We start from the raw sequence: 17,253 nt of genomic DNA, 5'->3' as shown, positions 1-17,253 counted from the left end.
ACATCTTTGTGAAACCTGCAATACTTGCTCTTATCTAGCTTGGCGGGATCAGCCTTCAAGGGCTTAGGCCAGCGAACATCTCTGTCTTTCTCAATCTCCATCAAAATCTGACTTCTAGGAGCATTAAACTTAGCGTATTCAGTGAACTTTTGCCCAGGTCCTCCCTTCTTGGGGGTTGAATCAGGGTTTTGTTCGGTTCTAGGATATTTGTCCTTTGCAATATATTCTAAATCAGTTTTTCGCTTCTTGCCTCCAGTGGGCTCATTACTTACTACGGTCTTCCTCATGCTTTCTTCAACCTTGATATACTTCCCTTCCCTCTCTTGGAGTTGCAACATGTTTTCAGGGGGACGTTTGGCCAAGGACATCTTGAAAAACTCATCCCTGGTTCCTTGTTGTAGTGCTATCATGGCTACCTTATCATCAAGGTCTGGAACTTTTAAAGCCTCCTTTGTAAAACGATTCAGGTAATCTCTCAAGGATTCCTTAGCTCCCTGCACAAGACTCATAAGGGATGCTGAACTTTTCTCATGGACTCTTCCACTGATGAATTGCTTAATAAAAGCCTGACTTAATTCTCTGAACGATCCAATAGAATTTGGGGGCAGGCGACTGTACCATCTTTGAGCCATACCCGACAGGGTTTGAGGGAAGGCCCGACACTTTATAGAATCATTCACGGGTTGCAGCAGCAGTGCATTAGAGAATGTCCTAACATGATTTGCGGGGTCTCCCGTGCCATCATAGGCTTTGATAGTGGGCATCTTGAATTTCCTTGAGATATGGGCATTCATTATCTCTTCTGTGAAGGGTGGAGTTGGATCATCAGGATCTCCAAGGGGAAGGAGATTGCTTGGATCAGTTCTTGGGACAACAGCCCTTCTTCTTATCGGACCATCCAGGTCTATGACAGGAGGAGGATTTCTCCCCTAGGAGGTATCTGGGGTCTGGTGGCCTGGTGAGCCTCCAAATCACGCCTCAGCCTTTGGATTTCAGCCTCATGAACCCTGATCCTTTCCTGCACTTCTTGGGGATTCGCCCCTGGGGTGCTTTGGGGGCGTTGCCTTCCATCGGCCATTGGCTCTTTTCCAGGACGCCTCCTTCTCGGGCCACTTCATCATCCGAAGATTCGGAGTCTCTCTCAGTATAAGGACCAGAAAATTCCCGATCCTCAGGAATAGGACCCAAACCTCGTATATAGGGGGGTGACTGCCCTCGTGCTTCGCCTCGCCCAACATATCCGCTTCCTCAACCTCAGGGCGAAGGGGCATCCCATAAGGGGGGTTAGTAGTAACAACAGTTGAATATTCATACCCGACGGGTCGAGAATTCACAGGTATATGTACTTGTTGAACTTGAGGATTCGTACCTTGAATAGCCGGGGGAGTTGTCCCTTGTGGCTGAGGTTGAGTTGCCCCTGTCTGGGCTTCCCCTGAGTAGATGCATAAGTTGAATGGGGAGGAACCTCCACGGTTGATGAAATCACCTGGGTTGTCTCTGATGGTGTTCCTTCCTCTAGAGCTCCAATTGTTCTCCGTGTTCTCGCCATGGTTGTTGTTGCTTTTTCCCACAGACGGCGCCAAATGTTATGGATAAAAACTAAGGTTATTACTTGCTGTATTTAATACTAAGATTCGGGAGCTCAAGGCCTTTAATGGCTGCTCTCGTGTTTCGTGACTCAATCTGCCTTTACGAGATGCCTACGTATCTCTGTGAATTAGAGAATCAAGCCAAAAAACGTAGTTCTGATTGGTGGGGGTGAGACCCCTTATATAGATGTTGGGAGTCCTTGAATTGGACTTGGTATAGGAGACCTGGTGGGCAAGTCTCATAATTAGAATAGACTTAGGAGTCCTAGGAAGTAGGAAGCTGATTCCTTATCCTTTTAGGTCCCCTTGAGGCTAATCTATAATGATTTATATCCTTATCGGGACCTCTTCTCAATAGCTGATTTTTCTCTTATTAATTAATTACGAAATTAATTAATAATCAGGGCTTTTGGGGCCTTTTTTATTCCATCAGGCCTGATTTAACCTTTCTGGTCTGAGTATCATATGTCTTTTTATTGGGCCTAGCAACCCACAGCTTGTACAATTAATGCAGTATTTAATTATACAATCATAATTTATTTATCCCTATCAGATATAAAGTTAGGTATAGTACATAAATAAATTATTATTTTATTATTAATCTTTTTTTTAATTTGAAAATATATCTCATATATTTTTAACATATTTTTTATTATAAAAAATAACTAAAATGTACATATATAAAAATTTTAAAGTAAATATTGAAAATAGAATCTCTTATATATAAATAATCTATATTGTTATTACATATTTAGATAAGTTCGAATTATATTGAGTTAATTCATTTTAGTTTATTTCGAATTTGAAATCAGAACTTAGCCCATTAATTCAAAAAATACTCGAAAAAACATTGTCACATTATACGTTTAGTAAATTTAAATTAAAAGCTCAGCGAAAATATCTTACTAATGTAAATTTTTTAATATTTTATGTTAATATCAATTAATGCGTTTGAGGTCTTTATAAGATGAAGTCAATTGATTATTTGTATTAAAATTTCTAACTTCACTGCTAGTCTGGTAGCGCATTATCATTTTTGGGACTTGTCCCGATTTTAAAAATATTCGAAGTTTGATCTGAGATCTCACGAGATTTGTTAAAATTATGATGATATATTAAATCGATTTATTTTTCATTTTTTATTTTAAAAAACTAGTTTTTTTAAAAAGAATTCTTAAGATGAGCAATATTCATTAATCAAGATAATATTGTACAAATATTTTGAATTATTTTTAATATTTTGAATTATTCAAATAAAAGTTATATCTATAATACATTTTAGCATTTGATTCAATGCATTTTATATTATTTATTGAAAATATATATTGTCAATAATTTGAAGGAATTATCTCGTTCAACTAATATTTATAAAACTTTATCGAATTAAAAAATATTTAATTTAGGAGAATAGTATGCAATGTTATCAAATTATTATATGAAGACATATTAGAGTCGTAATGAAAGAAATTTAAAAGCGGTTTAAATAACAATATAATTACAATTTTCCTTCGAATTCTTGAAAAAAAAATCATGAATATCAATAATAAGTCTTTAAAATATATAATTTATGTTTATGTTATAATCATGATTGATACTCGGTTGCGTGAAAAATAGATATGGATTTTAGTGATAATGTGAATACCATATATAAATTATCGTAATTTATTTATTATATAATTTATATTTTTGAATAATTATAGATGCATGCTATTTAATTTAAGTAACCAATTGTCTCACTAAATGTTTATAATGATTATACATGTTCATAAATCATATATTCAAAATATAAATACTTGAAATCATCGTAATTTACTAATAAATGTAACATGCGATAATTTACATGCTGATAAACACATACAACTCAATCTTAATTTGTTAACAATAGTATAAAAAAAGAACTAATATTTTTCATACATACATAAGTTGAATTCCAAAAACTAACATTTTTTTAAAAAAATCAACTTTTATATTAACAGTAGTGTAAATTTTACGTTATTTTATATTATAATTGCAAGTAATTCTAACTTTAATTATGTATTTTTTATTTTTTAAAATTGAGTAAGTTAATTATAAGTAGTAGTGAATTCAATAATAATATAGAACAGTACATATAGTTTATTTAAATAAAATTTAAAATCTTTGGTCAACTCCGTATTCAACATATATGCTAATTTTTAGTTTTTTCTTTGTAAATTGATAGAAATAAATAAATTATGATTGTATAATTAAATACTGCATTAATTGTACAAGCTGTGGGCTGCTAGACCCAATAAAAAGATATATGATACTCAGATCAGAAAGGTTAAGCCTGATGGACCAGATCAGGCCTGATGGAATAAAAAAGGCCCAAAAGCCCTAATTATTAATTAATTTCGTAATTAATTAATAAGAGAAAAATCAGCTATTGAGAAGAGTCCCGATAAGGATATAAATCCTTATAGATTAGCCTCAAGGGGACCTAAAAGGATAAGGAATCAGCTTCCTACTTCCTAGGACTCCTAAGTCTATCCTAATTATGAGACTTGCCCACCAAGTCTCCTATACCAAGTCCAATTCAAGGACTCCCAACATCTATATAAGGGGCCTCACCCCAAAAATCAGAACTACGTTTTTTGGCTTGATTCTCTAATTCACAGAGATACGTAGGCATCTCGTAAAGGCAGATCGAGCCACGAAACACGAGAGCAGCCATTAAAGGTCTTGAGCTCCCGAATCTTAGTAATAAATACAGCAAATAATAACCTTAGTTTTTTATCCATAACATTTGGCGCCGACTGTGGGGATACGGAACAACAACCATGGCGAGAACACGGAGAACAACCAGCACTCTGGAGGAGGGAACACCATCAGGGACAACTCAGGTGATTTCGTCAACCGTGGAGATTCCTCCCCACTCAACTTATGCATCTACTCAAGCGGAGGCCCAGATAAGGGCAACTCAATCTCAGCCACAAGGAACGACTCCCCCAACTATTCAAGGTACGAATCCTCGAGTTCAACAAGTACATATACCTGTGAATTCTCGACCCGTCGGGTATGAATATTCAACTGTTGTTACTACTAACCCCCCTTATGGGATGCCCCTTCACCCTGAGGTTGGAGGAAGCGGATATGCTGGGCGAAGCGAAGCACGAGGGCAGTCGCCCCCCTATATACGAGGTCTGGGTCCTATCCCTGAGGATCGGGAATTTTCTGGTCCTTACACTGAGAGAGACTCCGAATCTTCGGATGATGAAGTGGCCCCAAGAAGGAGGCGTCCTGGAAAAGAGCCAATGGCCAATGGAAGGCAACGCCCCCAAAGCACCCCAGGGGCGAATCCCCAAGAAGTGCAGGAAAGGATCAGGGCTCATGAGGCTGAAATCCAAAGGCTGAGGCGTGATTTGGAGGCTCACCAGGCCACCAGACCCCAGATACCTCCTAGGGGGAGAAATCCTCCTCCTGTCATAGACCTGGATGGTCCGGTAAGAAGAAGGGCTGCTGTCCCAAGAACTGATCCAAGCAATCTCCTTCCCCTTGGAGATCCTGATGATCCAACTCCACCCTTCATAGAAGAGATAATGAATGCCCATATCTCAAGGAAATTCAAGATGCCCACTATCAAAGCCTATGATGGCACGGGAGACCCCGCTAATCATGTTAGGACATTCTCTAATGCACTGCTGCTGCAACCCGTGAATGATGCTATAAAGTGTCGGGCCTTCCCTCAAACCCTGTCGGGTATGGCTCAAAGATGGTACAGTCGCCTGCCCCCAAATTCTATTGGATCGTTCAGAGAATTAAGCCAGGCTTTTATTAAGCAATTCATCAGTGGAAGAGTCCATGAGAAAAGTTCAGCATCTCTTATGAGTCTTGTGCAGGGAGCTAAGGAATCCTTGAGAGATTACCTGAATCGTTTTACAAAGGAGGCTTTAAAAGTCCCAGACCTTGATGATAAGGTAGCCATGATAGCACTGCAACAAGGAACCAGGGATGAGTTTTTCAAGATGTCCTTGGCCAAACGTCCCCCTGAAAACATGTTGCAACTCCAAGAGAGGGCAGGGAAGTATATCAAGGTTGAAGAAAGCATGAGGAAGACCGTAGTAAGTAATGAGCCCACTGGAGGCAAGAAGCGAAAAACTGATCTGGAGTATATCGCTAAGGACAAATATCCTAGAACCGAACAAAACCCTGATTCAACCCCCAAGAAGGGAGGACCTGGGCAAAAGTTCACTGAATACGCTAAGATGAGTGCTCCTAGAAGTCAGATTTTGATGGAGATTGAGAAAGATAGAGATATTCGCTGGCCTAAGCCCTTGAAGGCTGATCCCGCCAAGCTAGATAAGAGCAAATATTGCAGGTTTCACAAAGATGTTGGCCATGACACCGATGAGTGTAGGACAATTGAAAGATGAAATTGAGTTTTCTGATTCGAAAAGGAAGGATTGAACAAGTATACTGGAGATGGAGGGGACAAAAATAATAATGGAAGGAAGAACTTTGAAGATCGTAGGAGGGATCAAGATGATCAGGGGCGGAATCCCCAACCCAGAGGGCCGGTTATAAATGCAATTTTTGGAGGACCGCGACGCCCTCGAGGGCCATGTGATAAACATGATCTTTGGAGGTCCAACTGCTGCTGGATTGTCCAAAAATTCCAGAAAGGCATATACTAGGGAGGTTATGCATATTGTTGGAGAAGCCCCGAAGAGGGCCAGGACAGAAGTAACATTGGCTTTTGATGATTCCGACCTAGAGGGTGTGAAGTTTCCCCATGACGACCCGCTGGTCATAACACCAATAATAGGAAATAGCCCGGTTAAGAGGGTCCTTGTGGATAATGGTGCTTCTGTGGATATTTTGCTCCATGACACCTTTCTAAGAATGGGATATAACGACTCCCAGTTGACACCAACCGACATGTCGATATATGGATTTGCTGGAGTAGAATGTCCTGTGGAAGGGATAATCAAATTGCCAACCACCATAGGTACAGAACCAAGGCAAGTAACGCAGATGCTGGATTTCATGGTGGTAAAGGCTAGTTCAACTTATAATGCTATCATGGGGAGAACAGGGATACATGCCTTCAAGGCAGTCCCCTCTTCCTACCATTCAGTCATGAAGTTTCCCACCTGAAACGGGATTGGAGAAGAGAGAGGAGATCAAAAAATGGCTAGAAGCTGTTATGTGGCCTCTTTGAGGGCAGATGGAGTCGGGGGGCAGGTTCTTCCAATTGAAGATATGGATGTTCGAGAAAATGATGAGAATAGAGGAAGGCCAGCAGAAGAATTGGTTTCGGTTCCTTTAGACCCCAAGAATCCTGAGAGGATGACTTTCATTGGAGCCACATTAGAGGATCCCCTTAGAGGGAAGTTAGTGAAATTTTTGCAAGAAAATAGTGATGTGTTTGCATGGTCAGCAGCTGATATGCCAGGCATAGACCCGGAGTTAATTACTCATAAGCTAAACGTGGATCCAAGCCGGAAGACAGTGAAACAAAAGAAAAGAAATTTTGCCCCGAAAAGACAAGAGGCTATAAAACAGGAAGTAGAAAAGCTCTTAGAGGCTGGTTTCATTGAGGAGATTCAATTTCCGGAGTGGTTAGCAACCCTGTAATGGTGAAGAAGGCTAATGGAAAGTGGAGGATGTGTATAGACTTCACTGATCTGAATGATGCATGCCCCAAAGACTGTTTCCCGCTGCCTAGAATTGATACTTTGATTGATGCCACTGTTGAACATGAGATGCTGAGTTTCATGGATGGATTTGGCGGATACAATCAGATCAAAATGCATAAGGATGATATTCCAAAGGTATCATTTATCACTGACTTTGGTGTTTATTGTTATCTTGTTATGGCGTTTGGTCTCAAGAATGCAGGAGCCACCTATCAGAGATTGGTGAATAAAATTTTCAAGGATCTTATTGGGAAGACTATGGAAGTCTATGTTGATGACATGCTAGTCAAGAGTCTAGTAAAGACTGATTATATAACCCATTTGAGGGAAGCTTTTGAGGTCCTAAGGTACCACAAGATGATGTTGAATCCAACGAAGTGTGCTTTCGGAGTAGGATCTGGAAAATTCTTGGGATTGATGGTCTCAAAAAGGGGAATTGAGGCCAACCCCGATAAAATAAAGGCAATCCTGGATATGGAACCACCAAAAACTGTCAAGGATGTACAGAAGCTCACAGGAAGGGTTGCGACACTAGGACGATTCATCTCCAAGTCAGGAGACAAGTGCTTTTCATTCTTCAAGTCATTAAAGAACATTAAAGACTTTGTATGGAGTGGGGAAAATCAGAAGGCATTTGAAGAGTTAAAGAAGTATATGGGCCAGGCCCCATTGTTGGCCAAGCCAGTTCTGAGTGAAGTTTTATTCTTGTACTTGGCTGTTTCAGAGAGCGCCTTGAGCGCGGTGTTGGTTAAGGAGGAACTGAAAGTTCAGAAACCCGTATACTATGTCAGCAAAATCTTGCATGGCGTAGAGTTGAATTATTCAACTATTGAGAAATTCGCTTTAGCCTTGATAATGGCTTCAAGAAAGCTGCGTCCTTATTTTCAAGCTCACCAGATTGAAGTGCTAACAAATCAGCCACTGAGAAACATCATTCACAGTCCCAAGGCAAGTGGGAGACTGATTAAGTGGGCAATAGAGTTGGGAGAGTTCGATCTCAAGTATAAGCCACGTACGGCCATAAAAGCCCAGGCACTAGCTGACTTCGTGGTGGAATGTACCATACCCAACCAAGAAGTCGGGGGGCAGGAAGATATCATACCTCAAGACAAGGGAGTCGACAATGGGGACAAAGAGAAGGATGATAAAGAATATTGGGTTCTCTATTTTGATGGGGCATCAAAAACAAACTCCAGTGGAGCAGGATTGGTTTTGCAAAGCCCTGATGGATTCTTAATTGAGTATGCTATGAAGCTAGACTTCCCAACCACAAATAATGAGGCAGAGTATGAAGCCCTGATTGCTGGCCTTGGTCTAGCTGGGACACTTAGAGTCAAAAACTTAAAGGTCCGTGGAGACTCGAAGCTGATCATATCCCAGGTAAAGGGAGAATTTGAGGCAAGGGATGATACGATGGCTAAATATGTTCGCCTAGTAAGGGCTGTGATGACCCAATTTAATGAATGCCATGTTGAACACATTCCAAGGGAAGAAAATGCTAAAGTAGATGCGCTATCAAAGTTTGCTTCATCTGAGATTGAAGAAAGTTCAGGAAGTGTGTACTTCCGTGTTTTGAAGACACGAAGCATAGATGTTAAGCTTGTGGCTCCCGTAGGCCTGGGGGCGTCATGGATCGATCCCATTAAGGCTCACATTCAAACTGGATGGTTGCCAAGTGATGCAACTGAAGCACGAAAATTAACTGTTCGAGCACTAAGGTACTCCTTGATAGATGGAATTCTGTATAAGAGATCTTTCGTGGTTCCTTACTTGAGGTGTCTCAGGCCCGACGAGGCACGCTTGGCTCTTGAGGAAGTGCATGAAGGTATTTGTGGGCAGCACTTAGGGAAAATCCCGGAAATAAGGGAAAAATTCCTGGAATTAAGATAATTCCTGAACAAAAGGAAGATTCATTGTAAATGTGTAGGTCGCTCCACACTTTACGCAAAAACGAATCCCTGTAAGGGAATAAACAGACTTAACTTCTGCGAAACCTAATCAATGTTTCCCAAAAGTTGGGGGGCAAATGATAGGAATAAATAAATTATGATTAAATACTGCAAGGTGTGGGCTGCTAGGCCCAATAAAAAGATATATGATACTCAGACCGGAAAGGTTAAGCCTGATAGACCAGGTCAGGACTGATGGAATAAAGAAGGCCCAAAAGCCCTGATTATTAATTAATTTTGTAATTAATTAATAAGGTAAAAATCAGCTATTGAGAAGAGTCCCGATAAGGATATAAATCCTTATAGATTATCCTCAAGGGGATCTAAAAGGATAAGGAATCAGTTTCCTACTATTTAGGACTCCTAAGTCCATTCTAATTATGAGACTTGCTCACCAAGTCTCCTATACCAAGTCCAATTCAAGGACTCCCAATATCTATATAAGGGGCCTCACCCCACAGATCAGAACTACATTTTTTGGCTTGATTCTCTAATTCACAGAGATACGTAGGCATCTCGTAAAGGCAGATCGAGTCACGAAACACGAGAGCAGCCATTAAAGGCCTTGAGCTCCCGAGTCTTAGTAATAAATACAGTAAATAATAACCTTAGTTTTTTATCGATAACATTTTCCTAATTATTTTTATGTTGATTTATGGATTTATAAGAATCATATGAAATTTCTAAAATCTTTTTCCAAGTAATTAGAATCTATTTTATAAAAACGGGAACCAACCGACGTCACCCGTTGTTACGTTTTGGAACTCGAAACTCTTCCGAGAACTCTTTCCTAACCTAATTGTAATATTTCGAGCATATTCCATGTTTCGACTTTTTCGATCCGGCGTACGGTTTGTTCTGCGCGGGTCCTGACGCAATATTTTCGATACAGTATTCGTTTCGGTAAATCAATAAAAACCCGTATTTTCGATAAACGGGAGCTTTTTATTAAACTATCCCAATTATCATTTCGTAGTACGCGTAACCAGGTGCTGAGACCAAGACCGCAGTACAAATTGTACTGATTTGGATAATTATCCCGAAAACTGATACCGTTTGGATCAGTTTTTACAAATAAACGTACCGTTTTATATCCGGAATGATCTAACGGGATACTAATTTTCCGTAAATATAAATAGCCTTTTACCGTATTTTATTTCGTATCAAAATTATTTGCAGACAGATAAATATATAATTTTACAGAGAAAAATCATATATTCATAAACTGTTCCAAGAATCAAATCAACTTTTGAAGGTGTTATTGATCTTTGTTTGAAAAGCTCGAGTATTGGGTTTGAAGGTCTTGAAAAGCTCTATCAGAATCTGTAATCCATATACCTGCAGAATCAAAGGTTTATTTTCTGAAAATTTATTTATTTTCGAATTTATTTTATTAAAAATGTGAATTTTTGTTCGGATGATTGTTTGTATGATTTGATGATTGCATGTTGTAGAGCTTGTTTTCCTGATGATTTTCATATGTCATATGTCTGATTTGGAGTTCAATAACATGCTCAAAAGTGGGTATAATTTTCGAATTTCAAAATTAGGGTTTATAACCCATATGAATGTTTTCAATTGAAATTTGGGGGTTTTTGATTCAGGGGTTATTACCTGTTGATTTATAGTGGGTTGTGTTCCTTATGAAATTTGCAATTGATTGATATATAGCTCGTTAACAGAGGATGCTTGAATCGAAGGGAGTTGTGTTTTAAAGATTTACGATGTTCGCCAGAAACCGGCGATGTTCTTGGCCAATTTCCGGCTAGAACAGGGATGATTAGAATGTTTTGATTGCATGAACAAGTTCCTGGTGTTGTGTAGTGTTGATCTGGAGGTGTTGGTGGGGTGAGGACGTCGGGATCGTCTTCTCCGGCCACCCCCGATTTTTCGGCGACTGAAACCGCAAAATTGAAGTTTAGTCCCTGTATTTTTGAAGATGGTGAAGTTTAGTCCCTGTAGTTTGCAAAGTTTTCAAAAATAGGATTCCGGTTTATAAAATGTTTAAAAAATCATATTTCCTATTTATTTTTATCATAAACATTCATTTTTAATTTCTGAAAATTCTGAAAATTATTATTTTAATTTCAAAAATTATTTTTAATTCAAAAATAAATCTGAATTAATTAGTTAATTAATTTCAGTTAATTTTTAATTAATTAATTGGTCAATTAATTCGAAAATTAATTGATTAATTGATTTAATCAATTATTAATTGATTTTAATCAATTATTTAATAAGATTTAATTATTTAAAAATGATTTAAAAATTCCGAAAAATAGTTTCGAGCTTTAAAATATTATTCTAAATTATTATCAAGGCTCGATAATTATTCTAAAATTATTTCGGAGCCGGAATTGGCCAACCGAACCCTGTTTATTAACCCGAAATTGATCCAACGACCCGTCTTAATTCCGAAAAATGTTTTAAAAATCATTTTAAATACCCGAAAGCCTATTTATAACCCGAGACTTCTTCATAAATGATTTGTCATTGATTATGTGATGTATTATGTGTTATATGTGACTTGTTGATTGACTATCGGTCTATACATTCGGTGTTTACTTGATTATTGCATAACTTTCAATCCGTTAATCGGATTTGGGTAAAACGAAGGGTAGATAGAAGTATATGTTGAATAGAATCCTATGAGTTGATGATTGACAGATGCTTATAATATGTGAGCAGAAGAGGCAAGACGTAGGAAAGGGAAACAGGTAGTTGAGGAGTAAGACGATTGTGATTGGAAGCGAGTGCTGTGTAGTAAGCTAACACCAGGCAAGTGTTCTGAACTTTCTCGAGATATTGTAGTACTTGATAGTCTTGTTGATATTGCAAGTGTTTTGAAGCATTGAAATCCAACCCTGATTCCAGTTATTGTTCTTGAGCCATAAACCTTATTCTTTCTAGACCATTGATTGTTGTGTACCCAAACACGAATCTCAAGCATACGATACTACTCCACAAATACATGCAAACAAAATCCCAAACACTGAACTGAATTACTTGTATACTCAACCATTGTATCCTATGCTTTGAAAGCCCAAATCTTTGGAAACCCTGAAATATTGATTCTTTTGTTATCCAATTCTTTCATTACCCAGCATCCAAGCTTTGAAATTACCTTGTTGATCCATACAAGTATTGAAATCCTTTCATTGTTAAGTACTCACTGTTGTTAATGATTCTGGTTATTGTTTATTATTGTTCATTTTGTTATTATGTTAGAATTGGATTGTTTTTATAAAATTGTGGACCAGATTCGTGGTCAGACCATATAATGGTCAAGTTAGGCCAATGTGTGCCTTGGATCCAGTAGTTAGAGCAATGTTGTGTGCTTTGCTCGAGGTTAGTGCGTGACTGATCAGCAGCCTAACCTTGATTTTTAAAGTAAAGTATAATATCCAATTCTAAATCATAATCCATTGTTCACTTGATATCATAACCATATTCACTTGATGATCATTATTCTCAGTTTTGTCATTGTGACTTGCTGAGCTAGTTAGCTCATTTGTGCGATGTTGTTTATACTCTTTCCAGTTAAAAAGGAACCAGTTGGTAGCAAGGATCCCCAGTCCAGTGCGAGAGCTAGGGATTAAGGCTGTTAAAGCTGAGCTAGTAGGCTTCTTTTGGAATAATGTAAATTTGTAAAAGTTTATAATATGTTTAATATTCAGTTTGAGTTTGGAATAGTTGGGATTTGAACGGTTTGTAATATATTAGTGTGTTTGGCTTGTGTGCATACTTTAACCTGTTGCGATCCGTGGTAGTTGGTAAGTAGGGTCACTGTATATATATTATTATTATCTTTGTTATTGTTATAAGCAGGTTATAATCAGTGTGTGTGTGGACCCCAAACTTCTGACCCGGGTTTGGAGGGCGCCACACATACCCTATTTGTTGACTCATGATTGGAATGACATCGAAATTTGAGAATTTGTTAGCAAAAGTCTTTGTGATGCAATCAAAGAAGAAGCCCCATTCCCTCCTATGTAAGGCCTCTTCAACTGTCCTAGCTTGGACATGATTTTCTCATATCCCAATATCGCCATCATGTTCTAAAAAACAGATTCTCCAGGTGTTGAGTTGTAAGTGCAGATTTCAGGCATATGAAGAGCCTGCCTCATTGTAGTAACAGTTACCAGATACTCATCTTCTCCTGATGAGAAGATGATGCTTGGAGATCCAGTTTCACCTCCATCATCATAAATTCCAGTTTTCCAGAACTCCAGCACTTGTTTACCAGAGATTGCTTGAGGTTGGGTCAGAGCATACCCAATCTCACTGTGAGCCAAGAATCCTAAACAAAGTGAAGTTCTGAAGGAGCTTCATCCTTGTGTAAGATAGCAGAGTAGTTGTTTGGGACAAACTTAGCTCCATTAAAAATAACATCCTTTGGTGCCATTTCTGTTGAAAAATCAATTGAAAATTTTGTGTTTGCAAAGTGTTTGATAAAATGCCTGTAAGAGAACGTCAGAAAATAAGAGAGTAAGAAAATAAGAGAGAGAGATAGAGAATAGAGTAAAAGAGTGGGTAAAAGATTGTATAATCTTTTATCTCAGATATTTATACTCTGCACATGGTAACGTCTCTTTTTGAATTAGAACCGATAGTTTTTACACTTGGCAGCGTGTAATCAGTCAAAATATTAATAGTGGGCACGGTAAACATGCAGTAATTATTGCCCACATGCACATACCAAAACCAACACGCAACCCACTAATATGATTATGACTGTTTTTATCACACCTAATTATTTTTCTGAGAAATATAATCATTACAATAAATACCAAAAATAAGTCAAGTAAATAAATAATGCCACGCAAGCATCAGGATTTGCATCAGAACTTGACTAGTATCAGAATTTAACGGTCATCAGAACATGGCTTCTGTACTCAAAAAGGGAATGACTATTTTTATGTTTCTTCACACAAATACTGACTGGTTTCTTCAGAGTTTAATCATCAGAACATAATCAGAACGTGTCCTCAGAATTTATGCAAATAATACTTAACTATTTATCCGAAACAACTTAATCACCAAAGTAATTTTAATCATTCATATGGAGTGATAGTGTGTGTATGTGCAAATGATCAGATAAAGATTAAAGTCTGATAAACTTTAGTATATCTTAGAATAAGGCATCACTAAGAAAAATGCTTAAAATCTATCTTGAATTGTGAAGTCTACTGTAGAATAAAGTTATGCAAGAATCCACCTCAACTATTTGTGCTTATTTTATGCATCTTTTGAAATTCTTTTGACAAGGGCTTCTCAGTGTAAATGAGTTACAATTTCCATCAGAATTAATGCTGTTATCAGAATATTTCTCCAGTAATCAGAGAATGTGAAAAGTCACCAAGAAAAATTAATTTGCTTTTCTAATGCATATTACTTAATACCAGCAATGCACTTGGATCTTCCCTTTCACATGTTTACTCTAGATCTCAAAGGAGTACCTGATTTCAATTTTTTTTATTTTCTTTAGATAAGTGAGGTTTATCAAGCATGTAGTTCATCCTTAAGATTTACTGACATCAGAATTTGACAGATAAGAAGCAATAATCTAGTTTGTGACTTAGTAATAAGATACAGGAAGTAAATTTGACTAAGATCAAAATCAGAATTTGCGTGTGTTATTGATTTCCACATAAATAACTAATTCAAACATGGGATACATAGTTTGTTAAAGACTATTAAGTCAACATCTAACAAGATAATCCTCATTGGATTGAATTGTCACAGAACATTCAAAACACTTTCAGAGTTTATAGAATCACATCAAATAATAGGCAGTGTTTAATATGTTACAATTTAAGCACAGATTACATTGAGATAAGAAAATCTGTAAACACTTATCATAAAGTCTGATGTATGAGAACAAAAACTAAACAGATTTTGAGAAAGAACCTGAAACCATTCCAAGTTCATTTACCAGTCTTGTAAAAGTAGCTTCATATAGTGGTTTTGTGAAGATATCTGCTAGTTGTTGATCTGTTGGAATAAAATGCAATTCCACTGTACCTTCCATCACATGTTCCCTTATGAAATGGTACCTAATGCTGATGTGCTTTGTTATTGAGTGTTGAATTGGATTTCTGTCATAGCAATAACACTTTGATTATCACAGTAAATGGGTATTTCAGAAAATTCTAACCCATAGTCCTGTAATTGATTCTTCATCCACAGAATCTGTGCATAACAGCTTCCTACAGCAATATATTCTGCTTCTACAGTTGATGTGGAAATTGATTTCCGTTTCTTGCTAAACCAAGAAACCAATCAGCCTCCAAGAAATTGGCAGTTTCCACTAGTGCTTTTCCTGTCTATTTTGCATCCTGCAAAATCTGTTTCTAAGTAACCTATTAGATTAAAATCTGATTCCCTAGGATACCACAATCCTAGATCAGCTTTACCATTGAGGTACTTGAAAATTCTTTTTACAGCTATTAGAAGAGGTTCTCTTGGATCAGCCTGAAATCTTGCTTAAAGACAGGTATCATACATGATATCTGGTCTACTTGCAGTTAAATAGAGTAAAGAGCCAATTATACCTCTGTAGTTAGTAATATCTATTGATGTTCCAGTATCTTTATCTAACTTGGTGGCAGTGGCCATGGGAGTTGATGCAGTAGAACTGTCTTGCATTCCAAATTTCTTGAGTAGATTTCTGGTGTACTTGGATTGACTGATAAAAGTACCTTCTTCAGTTTTTTTGACTTGAAGTCCCGAAAAAAACTTAACTATCCCATCATACTCATTTGATATCTTGACTGCATTAACTTGGAAGATCTTTCATAAAGTTTTATATTTATAGAGCCAAAGATGATATCATCAACATATATCTGTACCAAAAGTCAGTCCTTTCCATGGTTGAGGTAGAATAAAGTCTTGTCCATTGTGCCTCTGTGAAATCCACTTTCCAGAAGGAATTGAGTTAAAGTCTCATACCATGCTTTTGGAGCTTGCTTAAGGCCATAAAGTGCTTTGTCAAGCCTGTAGACATGATTTGGAAATTTTGGATCTACAAAGCCTGGAGGTTGTTAACATATACCTCTTCTTCCAATTCTCCATTGAGAAAAGCACTTTTCACATCCATTTGAAAGACTTTAAACTTCTTGAGAGCAGCATAATCTAAAAAGATTCTTATGGCTTCCAATCTAGCAACTGGAGCAAATGTTTCATCATAGTCAATACCCTCCTGTTGAGAGTAACCTTTAGTAACCAACATTGCTTTGTTTCTTGTAATTATGCCATCACTGTCAGTTTTATTTCTGAACACCCATTTTGTACCAACAATTGATTTGCCCTTTGGTCTTGGTACTAGGGTCCAGACTTTATTTTTTTCAAATTCATTTAACTCTTCCTGCATTGCTTGCACCCAATCAGCATCTTGAAGAGCTTCTTCCACTTTTTTTGGTTCAGTCTGAGACAGAAAGGAATGATAGAGACATTCATTTGTTGTTGTTGTTCTAGTTCTGACACCTGCTTCAGGATCTCCAATTATTAAGTCAGGTGTGTGTGATTTAGTCCACTTCCTTGCAGATGGAAGTTAATCTCTAGAACTGGATCCTCCCTCATTATCCACGATGTCTCCATAAGCATTTTATGATCCTCCGCCTGAAGTTATGCTCTCTGAGATTCCAGAATTTGAGTTAGATCCTTCAGGAATTGAAGAATTAGAGTTTTTAGAATTGTCAGAATTTAGCTCATCAGAACTTGATGAATCAGAACTTGAAGAGCCAGTGACTGGTTCTGATGCTTCTTGAGAATCTTGAGATATGGTATGATCGTCAGCTTGCTCCCCCTGAACAGGTGCATTTTCCTTTGGAGCAGTTACCACAGTTTCAATGACATCAGAATTTAACCCGTCAGAACTTACAGGATCAGGATTTAGGTCATCAAAATTTACGGAATCAGAATTTACATCTTCATTTTCAAATCTCAGCTGATCATGATCATTGAAATCTTCAAGTCCAGTAATCTTTATATCATCAAAATATACATTGATAGATTCCATGACAACCCTTGTTCTTAAATTATAGACTCTGAAGGCTT

The sequence above is a fragment of the Apium graveolens genome, chromosome 11 (assembly GCF_009905375.1).
Source record: "Apium graveolens cultivar Ventura chromosome 11, ASM990537v1, whole genome shotgun sequence".
NCBI lineage: Eukaryota > Viridiplantae > Streptophyta > Magnoliopsida > Apiales > Apiaceae > Apium > Apium graveolens.
The sequence above is the reverse complement of the archived record's forward strand: the minus strand, read 5'-3'. Positions refer to the sequence as shown.